Genomic DNA, 13,437 nt, shown 5'->3' with positions numbered 1-13,437 from the left:
ACATGCAAGCATTTACACACACTGCTAAAGAGATCTCGCTTCCTCTGAGAGGTGAGGATGTGAGAATGAGGGAAGAGTGTATTGATTTTACAGAACTGGATGACAGGTTAAATTGGGCATCTGGAGGCTTATATTCCCATCTCCACTCACCAAGTTTCATCCTCCATTTATGACCAAGGATAGGTATAACATCTGATCTTGATGGTTACTGTTTCAAAAAAACAATCTGATCTTTTTTTTTAAAGTTAAGCATTTACTTAATCATGTAGCATAGTAATTCCCACTCCTGGGTATTTATCCAAGTGATAGAAAAACAAGTTCACACAAAACCTATAAGCACATATATGTCTTTATTCATATAATAGAAAAACACAAACCCTAAAATGGAAAAAAAAACCATTAATGTCCTTCACCTGGTGATATGGTTTGGTTCTGTGTCCCCACCCAAATCTCATCTCAAATTGTAGTCCCCATGTGTTGAAGGAGGGACCTATAACCTCCACATGTCAAGGGAGGGAAGTGATTGGAGCATGGGGGCGGTTTTCCCCATGCTGTTCTTGGAATAGTGCATAAATTCTCACCAGAGCTGACGGTTTTAAAAGTGTTTGGCAGTTCCTCCTTCATTCACACACACTCACTGACTCCCACCTGCTGCCACATAAGACGAGCTTGCTTCCCCTTCTACCATAACTAAGTTTCCGAAGGCTTCCCCAGCCATGCAGAACTATAAGTCAATTAAACCTCTTTTCTTTATAAATTACCTAGTCTCAGGTATGTCTTTATAGCAGTGTGAAAATAGGCTAATACATCTGGTGAATCAATAATTAAAATGTAGCATAGCTATAAATGGAATACTACTCAGTAATAAAAAGATGTATAACTCAATACATACAATAATATTGATGAATCTCAAATGCATTATGGGAAGTAAAAGAAGCCAGGCTCCACTTATATGACATTCTGGATAAAGGAAGACTATACGGTCAGAAAACAGATCAGTGTTTGCCAGGACTTGGGGATGGGGGTGGGGAGTGATTGACTACAATATGGCATGAAGAAATTTTGAAGGGGAGTTATGGAACAGGTCTAGATCTTGATTATAGTGGAGTTATTTATACTCACCAAACTGTACAATAAAAAAGTAAGTTTTTATTGTATGAAAATTATGCCTAAATTAAAAAAACTTACTAAAATCAGCGTTAGCGGCCAGGCGCGGTGGCTCAAGCCTGTAATCCCAGCACTTTGGGAGGCCGAGACGGGCGGATCACGAGGTCAGGAGATCGAGACCATCCTGGCTAACACGGTGAAACCCCGTCTCTACTAAAAACTACAAAAAACTAGCCGGGCGAGGTGGCGGCGCCTGTAGTCAGCTACCCGGGAGGCTGAGGCAGGAGAATGGCGTGAACCTGGGAGGCGGAGCTTACAGTGAGCTGAGATCCGGCCACAGCACTCCAGCCTGGGTGACAGAGCGAGACTCCGTCTCAAAAAACAAAAAAATAAAAAAAATAAAATCAGCGTTAGCAAAAGATATGCGTTTATACACAAGAGACTTCTCAACCATTGGGTAAACTAATTATTTTTGAAACAAATACCATTGATTTTAATCTTTTTATAGTTTTTATACAGGCAGAGAAATAGTAGTGATTCTGCTCACCTAAAAGAAGATAGACCCAATTCAAAGGTACAGAATTTTCCCCAAATAGTATCATACTTTTTCCTTTCAGATTCCAAAGGATTTGCATGTAAATTCTATCATGTGATCCTTAGAACCACCCTATGAGGGTAAGCAGAAGAGATATGATCAATGATATTCCATTTTATAAATGAGGTGCAGGTTAAATATTTAGTCAGTATTTCTTGAAGTGATAAGTATAGTCCATTTATTTCAACAAACCTTGATTGAGGGCCCCAATACTTGTTGAGCTTTTGCTGAGCCACCCCTGCTCTAGAGGAGCACGCACTCTTGAAATCTCGAAGGAAACTACTACAACTCTAGATAGATATGGTCTATAGTGATACTGTGACTAAATATTCACTGAAAATTTCCTCTAAAACTATAGACATACATTATTGGAATAATTAGTAACTCAAGTAGCATCTTCATTAACTATGTATCTACTATGTATATATCATCACCATATGAGTATTAATTTGGTGCAAAGAGGCTGCCAACTCTAAAATTATTTGATGTAGGGCAAGTACTTTTTCTAGCCATAAATTTTCTCATCTGTAAAATGAGAGGATTAGGCATGTGATCATTAAATCCTGGGTTAGGGTAGGAGGCATCAATATGAAATGTTTAGCTTAATATAGATACAGATCAGTAAATATAGAAATACTTAAAAATACATGTGGATTCATGTGTAATACATTACTATACACACATATATTTCCAAGTTCTGTCTTCTGAAGGCCTAGAAGCAATGACAAGCAGAAGCAAGGAGCACACCCAGCATACAGTTCTTGGTTTCTAATACTGTTCTCCAACAAAAGGAACCAGAGCCCTTGAGAGAAATGCCTAATTCTAGGACTGGGGCAGGGGATATACAAGATGAGTCTGAAACATCTTATAGTGCCAGGAAGTAAACAAGTGCTTTAAAAAGACACAAAAAACTGATGGTATATCAAAGTGACATAGGAGCCAACTAAAAGAGCTCCCAATGGCTAAAGCTAGAATAATTCAAAAAATAAGTAATTCAGCATTGGATTATAACCCAAATTATAAAATAAGATCCATGAGTTCATACTGATACAAGTAAATGATTGAAGAAACAAGTAATTGGGAGATAATTCTCATACTGAAAAATTTCAAAAATTTATGTTCTCTACCCTTGAGAAGATGGAACATAATTCTCCACCCCATACGCGTGAGTCGAGCTTAGTAAATTTTTTTCAAAGAGCGCAGTATGGCAAGGAGGAAGAACACTACCTCAAGCAGTTCATCAAGGCTAACATCCCTAGTAATGTCATTAGTGGCATGTAACCTTGATATGATATGATGAGAATAGCATTTGATCTTTGATCTCTGTTTCCTCCCTGAAACTCATTGCCCCATCCTAATCATGAAGAAATATCAGACAATCTCAAATTAAGTACAAAGTACTTAACCAGTACTCTTCAGAACTATCAAGGCCACCAAAAACAAGCAAAGTATAAGAAACTGTCATAGTCCAGAAGAGCCTGGTGATGACTAAATGTAATGTAGTATCCTGGACTGGAATCCCAGGATGGAAAAAGAACATTAGGTTAAACTAAATCCAACTTGAGTATGAAACTTCCTTATTTTTTAAGTGCCTAAGTCCTGAATGAACAAAAGACTGAGGAACTGACAAAGATTAGAGGACACTAAGGAGACTTAACAGCTAAATGCAAAATGGGACCCTGAATCTGATCCTGGAACACAAAAACTAAATTAGTAGAAAAGTGGTAAAATAGGAATGCGGTCCATGATTTACTTAATAGTATGATATCAGTGTTCATTTTCTTATTTTGATAATTGTCATAATGTTGTGTGAAATATTCTCTTTAGGGAGCCTGGTAAAGAATATATAAGAACTCTACTATTTTTGTAACTTTTGTGGAAGACTGAAATCATTTCTAAATAAGAAGTCTTAAAAATCACTAACGTAATAAAAATAATTTTTTTTATTATTATAAAATAGGAATTATACCAGTGAGGAAGTCTGGTGTCATGATCTATAGTCGGAAGATTCTTCAAATGAGCGAATATGCATTTGAAAATAGAAAAGACTCTGAAAAGAGCTTTTTGTTTGTTTGTTTGGGTTTTGTTTTTGTTTTTTTGTTTTGTTTTGTTTGAGATGGAGTCTTGCTCTGTTGCCAGGCTGTAGTGCAGTGGTGCGAACTTGGCTCACTGCAACCTCCACCTCCCGGATTCAAGCAATTCTCCTGCCTCAGCCTCCCAAGTAGCTGGGACCACAGTTGCGTGCCAAAACGCCCAGTCAATCTTTGTACTTTTTAGTAGAGGTGGGGTTTCACCATTCTGGCCAGGATGGTCTCGATCTCTTGACCTCGTGATCCACCTTCCTTGGCCTCCCAAAGTGCTAGGACTATAGGCATGAGCCACCATGTCTGGCCTGAAAAGAGCCTTAAAATAAGTTTATTTAAAATTCTCAGAGAAAGAAAGATGCCAGTTTGAACACACCCCAGCTCCATGCCATTTCTACTCCTACCCAGCCAATTTTCACAAGTCAGAAGCTATTGGTACTAGCAGATAATAGAGTACAATAAAGGCCTAAGGATCAGTGAGAGGCCTGACAGAACAGATTCAGGTCCACCTCTCCTTTTAACTAAATCAGTGGTTCTGAAACTTTTACCATACATCACAATTACCTAGAGGGTCAAATATACAGATTGCGGGTCTTTGTGCCCAGAGTTTCTGATTCTGTAAGTCTGGAGTGGGGCCTGAGGACTTGTATCAAGTGCAAGGCTGATTTTCTGCCTCAAGGACCACATTTTGAGAAACGCGGGCTAGGCAAGAGTCTAGAGACCAGTATTCAAGATCCCCAGTAAAAGGCATTGTGCAGAAAGGAGTTAGCTGACTCTTAGAACCATAATAATACTTCCCGTACCTAAAAAATAAACAATTAAAAGCAACTAGGATGTGGGGGAACAAATCTCTCACACAGAATTCCAAATAATTTATGTAGCTACTGCCCCCTCAGGGAATTAGAGCACAACTGCATGCTTGTGACTGCTTAGCTTGTAAGTTTGGCCCGTGGGTGGGATCTGGGAAGTTGGATTTTGGGAGGTTTCTTACCACCTTAACTGATAAGAATGGCTCACTTTTTCTACACTGTTTGTACAATGTGATTTATGCTGAACACTTGCTTTTCTTCTGGCAGCCTGGAATTCTGGTATGTGCTAAGCAGATGGTGCCTATGTGACTAGCCCCCACTAAAAGCCTCATCACAGAGTGAAGATATGTGAAAGTCTTTTGATTGTTTCCATTTTCCTAGAGAAAAAAAGAAGTAAGATGATTAGCTGACTGTGAGGAAAGGAGACAACATATTTGAGGTTTGAGGAGATAGGAGATACGCAATAATCAACTAGAAGGATGGGATAGAGAATTGTCTAGAAAAATGAAGTGTGATTGGCAGTAGCACTGAAGGCCTACCTATGTTCGGTGGTTATGAATTTAAGATAAGGCAAGTCACCATACTGGTATTTTTCTCTTGTCATGTTTAGCTGTTTTGATGCAGGCATGTAACCAAAGATGAAGTTTTTAGCTAAGCAAGTATGGAGGAGAGCAACAAAGGAATTGAGAGTGTATGGTAGGGTGTGATTATAATGTTGGACCATGCATTTTAAATGAAGTGGGCTGGGAAATGAAGACAGCAGGTTGATGGGAAGCTCAGTGGAGTCAAAGAACTGCTGGAGTTGGAGTACCAGAGTGAGTGAACTGAAAAGGCAGGATAGAGTTTTAGAGAGCGGGATGCTTGAAATGGAGACTTTAGTGGTGTTACAGTTATTCATGACAATGTCTTAGATATGTCCATGTGGGTATAGGTAATTGAGATGAGGTAGATTATAAAATCACTAGAGTAGGAAGATCACATAACTAAAGGGCCAGATAGCAGAGAGTGTTAGAGATCTACCTCAACATTTATTCTCTCTTCCTCCTTAATAACAGAACCTTGATTTTTTTCCTGAGCATATTGCCTGTCTGTATAAAGACATGTTTTGTAGCCTCCCCAGTAGCTAGATATGTAACTAAGTTCTTCCAATAAGACTAAGTGAAAATGTTATGTGGAACTTTTGTAAAGTCTCCTTAAAAGAAAAGGGGCGTGCCCTTGTTACATTTCTCTTTCCTTCTGTGTAGAATGTCCATATAATGGCTATAGCTACAGTGGCCATCTTGGACCATGAAGTATAAGGTACATGCTGAAGATAGTGGAGCAGAAAGAGAAGCTGAAGAACTGTTATATCATCTCAGGACTATCTACTTCCAGACTTTTTTAATGTAAGAGGAAAATAAACTTAAATCTTATTTAAGTTATTGTTATTTGCGGTTTTTCTGTTAAATGTAACTGAAGCTAATCCTGACTAAGACATTGGATTGGTGAAAGTATTACCTACCTCAGTGTTAAGGAGTAGTTTTATATTATGGAGAGGCAGAGCGCTTGGTGCTAAAATCTTTACTGAATGAAGGGGAGTCAACAATTCTGCAAATAACTTCAATCAGAAGTTATGGATGCTTCAAAGGAGCTGGGGAATTTGGGAAAGCAAGGCAGAACAGTGAAGGGGTGGCCTGCCCCTCCACACCTGTGGGCGTTTCTCCTTAGGTGGAACGAGAGACTTGAGAAAAGAAATGAGACACAGAGACAAAGTATAGAGAAAGAAAAAGTGGGCCCAGGGGACCGGCCCCGGCACTGGTCTCAGTTCCCTTAGTATTTATTGATAATTTTCTTTACCATCTTAAAGATAAGGGAGTGGCAGGACAATAGGATCATTGTAGGGAGAAAATCGGCAGTAAGACATATGGATAAAGATCTCTGTGACATGAATAAGTTCAAAGGAAAATGCTGTGCCTTGATATGCATATGCAAACATCTCCATAAACCTTTTAGCAGCATTGCTCCAGCAAGTCCCACCTTTTGCCCTAAAGCGGTTTTCTCCTATCTTAGTAAATGGAGCATACAATCAGGTCTCACACCGAGATGTTCCATTGCCCAGGGACAGGCAGGAGACAGATGCTTTTCTCTATCTTAACTGCCAACAACCGCCAAAAGGCCTTCTTTCCTCTTGTACTAGTCCTCCTCAGCACAGACCCTTCACGGGTGTCGGGCTGGGGGACGATCAGGTCCTTCTCTTCCCACGAGGCCCTATTTCAGACTATCACATGGGGAGAAACCTTTGACAATACCCAGCTTTCCTAGGCAGAGGTCCCTGCGACCTTTGGCCGTGTACATGTCCCTGGGTACTTGAGATAAAGAGAATGGTGATGACCTTTAACCAGCAAGCTGCCTTCAGGCACTTGTTTTACAAAGCACATCCTGCACAGCCCAAAATCCATTAAACCTTCAGTCACCACAGCATATGTCTCTTGCAAGGACAAGGTTGGGGGTAGGGTCACAGATTAACAGCATCTCAAATACAGAACAAAATGGAGTCTCTTATGTCTACTTCTTTCTATATAGACACAGTAACAGGCTGATCTCTTTCTTTTCCCCACAGAACAGCAGTGAAATTAGGGCAGCATGAGGGTCAAGGATGACATATATGTACCCTACCTTCTTTCTTGTACTAAGATCTTGGCTTTTTATGTCTTGTGTTTGATTGAGGAAATGAATTATAGACAAGGACATAACACTTGTGTTTTAAACCACAACTGAACATTAAAGATAACAAACTGATTTAGATCAGTGACTCAGAATATGTTTTGGAAGAGCATGCTTGTCCTGCAGACATTTCAAAATGTTAATCACCCTTTAATCTCCTTCATCACTTTTTAAAATTATTCACTGTTTGATTTAATCCTTCAAAAGTCATCTACCTCCCATATTGAATGTATTCATTTAATTAATTCTTAACTTACTGAGGTCTTACTATGTTCCAGCCACTACATCAGGCACTAGGAACACACAGATTAAGTAAAAAATGTATTCCATCAAGGAGTTTACTAGTTCAAGGAGGAAACAGGTGAGAGAACCAACTATTCTTATATAGTATGATAAGGCTATTCATAAAATGTAATTGAGAAGTGTCCCATTACTAGGGATGTTAGCCTTGATGAACTGCTTGAGGTAGTGTTCTTCCTCCTTGCCATACTGCGCTCTTTGAAAAAAATCGTTAACACAGACCTTGGAGGAGGGGGTGGGAATTTAGAGAGACAAAAGACACAAGAAATGGAGACAAGACAGTATCCTGATCAAGTCTCGTTTAATGGCGGCGGTGCAATGCCTTATATAGGCTGGCAGGGAAGAGGAAGTGCGGCAGAGCAGGCTGGGAGGAGAATGAGAGATGTCACCAGGCGCATGCTCGGTAGACTTAGTCTTTCCAGGGCGCGGGAAGTTATCTACGCGCGCGCGGGAAGTTATCTACGCACGCGCGGGAAAAGTTCGCGCGCACGGGAAAAGTTGATGACGAAGAACCAGGAAGTGCGCCATCTTGTCTCCACAATGCGGAGCTTAAGCAACAGAGGCCGCGGCAATTTCCGGGCCTCACGGCTCCGGACAGGTCCTCCTTTTTTATATTATTAGTGACTAGAAGATAGTCCCTCGGGAACTGCACCTGTCTTAGGTTGGAGTGACACATCTCTTCACTGGTACCCGTCATGGGATTAGGCAGTAGCTATGATGGCCCTCCTGTCTTAGGTTAGTGAGAGATGACACTCTCTTACCCGTCATTGGCTGTCCAGTTCAGCGCACAGGGAAGGTGGTTTACGGCAAGCGTAAGTATGGACCACCGTGATCTTCTTGTTCAAGGCAATGATAATGGACCTGTATGGGTTTGGCTTGGATGGCCTCGATTTGTTGCTTAATGAATGTCATGAGCTTATTGAAGATTATAGGTCCCAAAGAGAGTAAGAGCAATAGGCAAAGCAGGGGGCCCAAGAACGGTATAATATAGGGGAGGAGTCCATGGAACCCAGTCCAAAACGGGTTATCAGTCATTTCTTTTCATCGTTTTTCTAGGTCTTCTTGTAGACGCTTGATTTTATCTCTGATGATCCCGGACTTGTTGGCGTAGAAACAGCACTTTTCCTGTAGAGCTAAGCAGATACCTCCCTGTTCGGCAGTTAATAAATCTAGGCCTCTCCTATTTTGGAGCACTACTTCTGCCAGGGAATCTACTTGATCTTGTAGATCCTGTATAGTACTTGAGATGACCTGCATATCTGAGATCAATTGGCGAGACAATTTGCTGTATTGAGTAACAGAGACCCCTAGGCTTGAAACCCCAGTTGTTACGGCAGTAGTGATGCCTAATCCTACAAGTAAGGGGATAAATTGTATTGCCCTTTTGGCTCTTCCCAAAAAGGGATCTATAGCTGGAACAGGTACAGGTTCATCTCCAGGGATAATGTCTATATCTGGCAGAAGAGTGGCTAAGACACAACGTCCTGTCCAGTTTACAGGCAAATAGGTATACGCTCTATTATTGCCACATATAAAAACTGAACTGTTTGGGGCACACAGCGATTGGGAAATATTTGTTGTGATAGAACAATTATTGAATTCAACGATTCCTACATCGATGTCGTAGGTGTTATTGAGGAAAGGGGAGTAGAAGCAAGGGGAGTTAGAAAATTCTAGGGGCTTCACTTGAAGGGGAGGAATTATGGTGCAGGAAGTATTGGATGTATAGTTTAAGTCATTGCTGGGTATGACAAGAGGAACAGGATCTCCTAACGGTAAACATAGCCAGCAGTCATTGGCTAGACTAGAGTTGGAATTATTGAGCAGATTATGAGTAGCAGTGAGGAGGTCAAAAGTCTGGGCATCGGGCCGGGCGCGGTGGCTCAAGCCTGTAATCCCAGCACTTTGGGAGGCCGAGGCGGGTGGATCACGAGGTCAGGAGATCGAGACCATCCTGGCTAACACGGTGAAACCCCGTCTCTACTAAAAAAATACAAAAAAACTAGCCGGGCGAGGTGGCGGGCGCCTGTAGTCCCAGCTACTCGGGAGGCTGAGGCAGGAGAATGGCATAAACCCGGGAGGCGGAGTTTGCAGTGAGCTGAGATCTGGCCACTGCACTCCAGCCTGGGTGACAGAGCGAGACTCCTTCTCAAAAAAAAAAAAAAAAAAAAAAAAAGTCTGGGCATCAATTTTTTCTTTCCCTCGGATTTTGGGCAGAGCCAAAGGGTGGTAGCGAATTTCTGGATATAGAGATTTTTGCAACTCTTCAAGTTTTTTGTGCACCATAATTTCCCGGACCCTATCTTGTGGGCCCCCTCCGTCAGAGGTATGGAGAGGGGTATGAGTATTCCAGCAGACAGGCTGGCCTGTTGTACCAGTGCAGCCAGCCACTTCAAGGTTACGGTTATAACAAAGCTGACTGCCCCATAAGCTTGTTTCGGGGCCTGGGGCTGGCCCCTCATCCCGTTTCCCTGTTGGGATGGTAAAGGATTTCCCTGACTGTCAGTTTTAGATTTACATTCATTAGCCCAATGTTTTCCTCTTTTACACCTTGGGCAAAGGCCTGGAACCTTTGCTTCGGAGTTTTTATTTGAATCCCCGCGGCAATCTTTTGCAAAATGTCCCCTTTTGCCACATTTAAAACACCCTCCTTTTCTTTGTTCTTATTATTAAGGAAGTCTTTTACCGTTTGTCCACTGAAAGCTGCGGCCATTGCTAAACCCTGTTGATAGGAGGGCCCAATGTCTGAACAGAGACGGATATATCCAGTTAAGTCTGTTTTCTTTCTATAAGGTCGGATTGCCGCTTGACAAGCTGGATTGGCATTTTCATAAGCCAATTGTTTAACATAATCTACACCCGCCTCGGCATTACCAAAAATCCTTCCTGCGGTTGTTATGAGCCTATGTACAAAATCTGCAAACGGCTCATCAGGTCCCTGCTTGACTCCAGTGAGTGAAGCTCCTGGGTCTCCTTTAACAGGGAGTTTCCTCTGGGCTTTTGTAGCGGCCGCCTGGATTTGTGAAAATAGTCCAGGGTCGTATTGCATCTGAGCATCAGTGTCGGTATAATTACCCGAGCCAGTTAACATATCGAAGTCCCAACCGTTTCCTGCCTGTTGGTTTCTTTTGGCTGTATCTCTGCAATTTTCAAAAAACTCCGATTTCCAAATCAAATGATCTCCCCCTGAGAGGACTGCTCTGACTAGTGTGTTCCAATCTGTTGGAGTAAGCCAGTTATCGGCCACAGACTCTACTATAGCAAGAGTGTATGGAGCAGTAGCTCCATATTGAGAAACAGCAGTTTTTAATTCTTTTATGACAGTGAAATCAAATCCATTATGATGCCTCCAGGCCTGACCCTGTCCATCTACAGTTTCAGTTACCGGGAAGATATCTTTAGGCGAGGATTCTTCCCTGTCTCGGCTAGTAGAAAATCTTCCTTTTGGGACATGTTGTCCAGGCCGCTGAGGTGGGCGAGGGAAGCCTCCCATATTCTCTGAATTAGTTACACTCTCATTTCCTGTTTTTAATTTTTGCAGCCTAGTGATTAGTGACTGATGTAACTCTTCTAGCTTAATTTGCTCTTCAAGCTGAGTGATTTTTTCTTTGAGTTCCTCTTTTGGATTGACTACCGCCATTACGTTGGGTGCAGAAGCGCCACGTGTCCCGTTATAGGGAGGCGGACGCGAGAAAAAGGGAGGCCAGTTAGGATTATGATATCTAGCTGCCTCTTCCTCTAAGTCATCCCAATTTACATCTGAAAGGTCAGGATTGTCGTTACTTTTATCTTTTTATGATGTTTGCAGAATTGGGTATTTTTTGGGCCTTTTCTCGCCTAGCATCACTTTGTCTTTTACAGAAGGAGCCTTGGCCCCCTCGTCATCACTTTCAAGAGAAATAAGATCTACTTCTTTGTCTGGCGGGGGGCTCCCGAGGTCGGTCTGAGAACTGACCTTTAAAATCTCCTCAGTCTGGGCGACTGCAGCCATTACTTGTGGATCAGCCTCCTTTTTATCTATTAGATCCTTGATTAAATTCCAATAGGAAAAGGCGGTTACAGGAATTTTTTCTGGCCCAAAGGTATTATAATAATCTTGAAAGGCGTCTCCCACCCTCCGCCATCTTTTTATATCAATGGTTCCTTCCTGTGGGAACCAAGGGCAGGTATCTTTCACAAAATCAAAAAATCTAAATAAGTCACCACTTTTAACCTTTACTCCCCGTGTCTTTTTTTTTTTTTTTTTTTTTGAGACAGAGTCTTGCTCTGCCACCCAGGCTGGAGTGCAGTGGCCAGATCTCAGCTCACTGCAAGCTCCGCCTCCTGGGTTTACGCCATTCTCCTGCCTCAGCCTCCCGAGTAGCTGGGACTACAGGCGCCCGCCTCATCGCCCGGCTAGTTTTTTGTATTTTTAAGTAGAGACAGGGTTTCACGTATTAGCCAGGATGGTCTCGATCTCCTGACCTCGTGATCCGCCCGTCTCGGCCTCCCAAAGTGCTGGGATTACAGGCTTGAGCCACCGCACCCGGCCCTTACTCCCCGTGTCTTTAAAGCCTCTTTTAATTGTCCTACGTAGATTTGATGCTGGCTTAATTCTTGTCCCATTTTGGGCGTGTAACTTACCCTCAACTTCGACGCAGCAGGCTCCCGCGACGGTTGGAGGGATTTTTCTTTCACTTTAGTCACTGGCCTTTCTTTTTTTTTTTTGAGGCGGAGTCTCGCTCTGTCGCCCAGGCTGGAGTGCAGTGGCCGGATCTCAGCTCACTGCAAGCTCCGCCTCCCGGGTTCAGGCCATTCTCCTGCCTCAGCCTCCCGAGTAGCTGGGACTACATGCGTCCGCCACCTCGCCTGGCTAGTTTTTTTGTATTTTTTAGTAGAGACGGGGTTTCACCGGGTTAGCCAGGATGGTCTCGATCTCCTGACCTCGTGATCCGCCCGTCTCGGCCTCCCAAAGTGCTGGGATTACAGGCTTGAGCCACCGCGCCCGGCCAGTCACCGGCCTTTCTATGCGCCCTCTTCCTCACATAGTTCCCTCGTATCCAAGCCCCGCGTTTGGGCGCCACGTGTCCCGGCCAGCGAGATCCTTAACACAGACCTTGGAGGAGGGGGTGGGAATTTAGAGAGACAAGAGACACAAGAAATGGAGACAAGACAGTATCCTGATCAAGTCTCGTTTAATGGCGGCAGTGCAATGCCTTATATAGGCTGGCAGGGAAGAGGAAGTGCCGCAGAGCAGGCAGGGAGGAGAATAATGAGAGATGTCACCAGGCGCATGCTCGGTAGACTTAGTCTTTCCTGGGCGCGGGAAGTTATCTACGCGCGCACAGGAAAAGTTCGCGCGCACAGGAAAAGTTGATGATGAAGAACCAGGAAGTGCGCCATCTTGTCTCTGCAATGCGGAGCTTAAGCAACAGAGGCCGCGGCAATTTCCGGGCCTCACGGCTCCGGACAGAGAAGGACACCAGTTGTAATGAGAGCACAGAGGAAGGTGACCTATTTCATACTGAGGGTCAGAAAGATATTCCCTGAAGAGATAACAGATGACCTGAATCAGGACAATGGTATAGGTGTTATCCAGCTGGGCCAGTGAAGAATTTATCAAGAGGAAAGTACAGCACAAGAATGTATATAAAAGCATGGAAAAACTTGGCGCTCTGAGAAATTCCATTAGGCAGTCTGGAGGTTGTTTAAATGCCGTATTATTCCTAACAAAAGTAACGGGCCCAGTATTAAGTAAAATAATCTTATTTATGAATGTACATGACATCAACATACCATAAATTTGCTAGTGGGGTCTGCTGGCTTAATGTGCACAGCTTCAAGAAAGAACATATCTAAG

This window comes from Rhinopithecus roxellana, chromosome 8 (genome assembly GCF_007565055.1).
Source record: "Rhinopithecus roxellana isolate Shanxi Qingling chromosome 8, ASM756505v1, whole genome shotgun sequence".
In the NCBI taxonomy this organism is placed as follows: domain Eukaryota; kingdom Metazoa; phylum Chordata; class Mammalia; order Primates; family Cercopithecidae; genus Rhinopithecus; species Rhinopithecus roxellana.
This window is presented reverse-complemented; position numbering follows the sequence as displayed.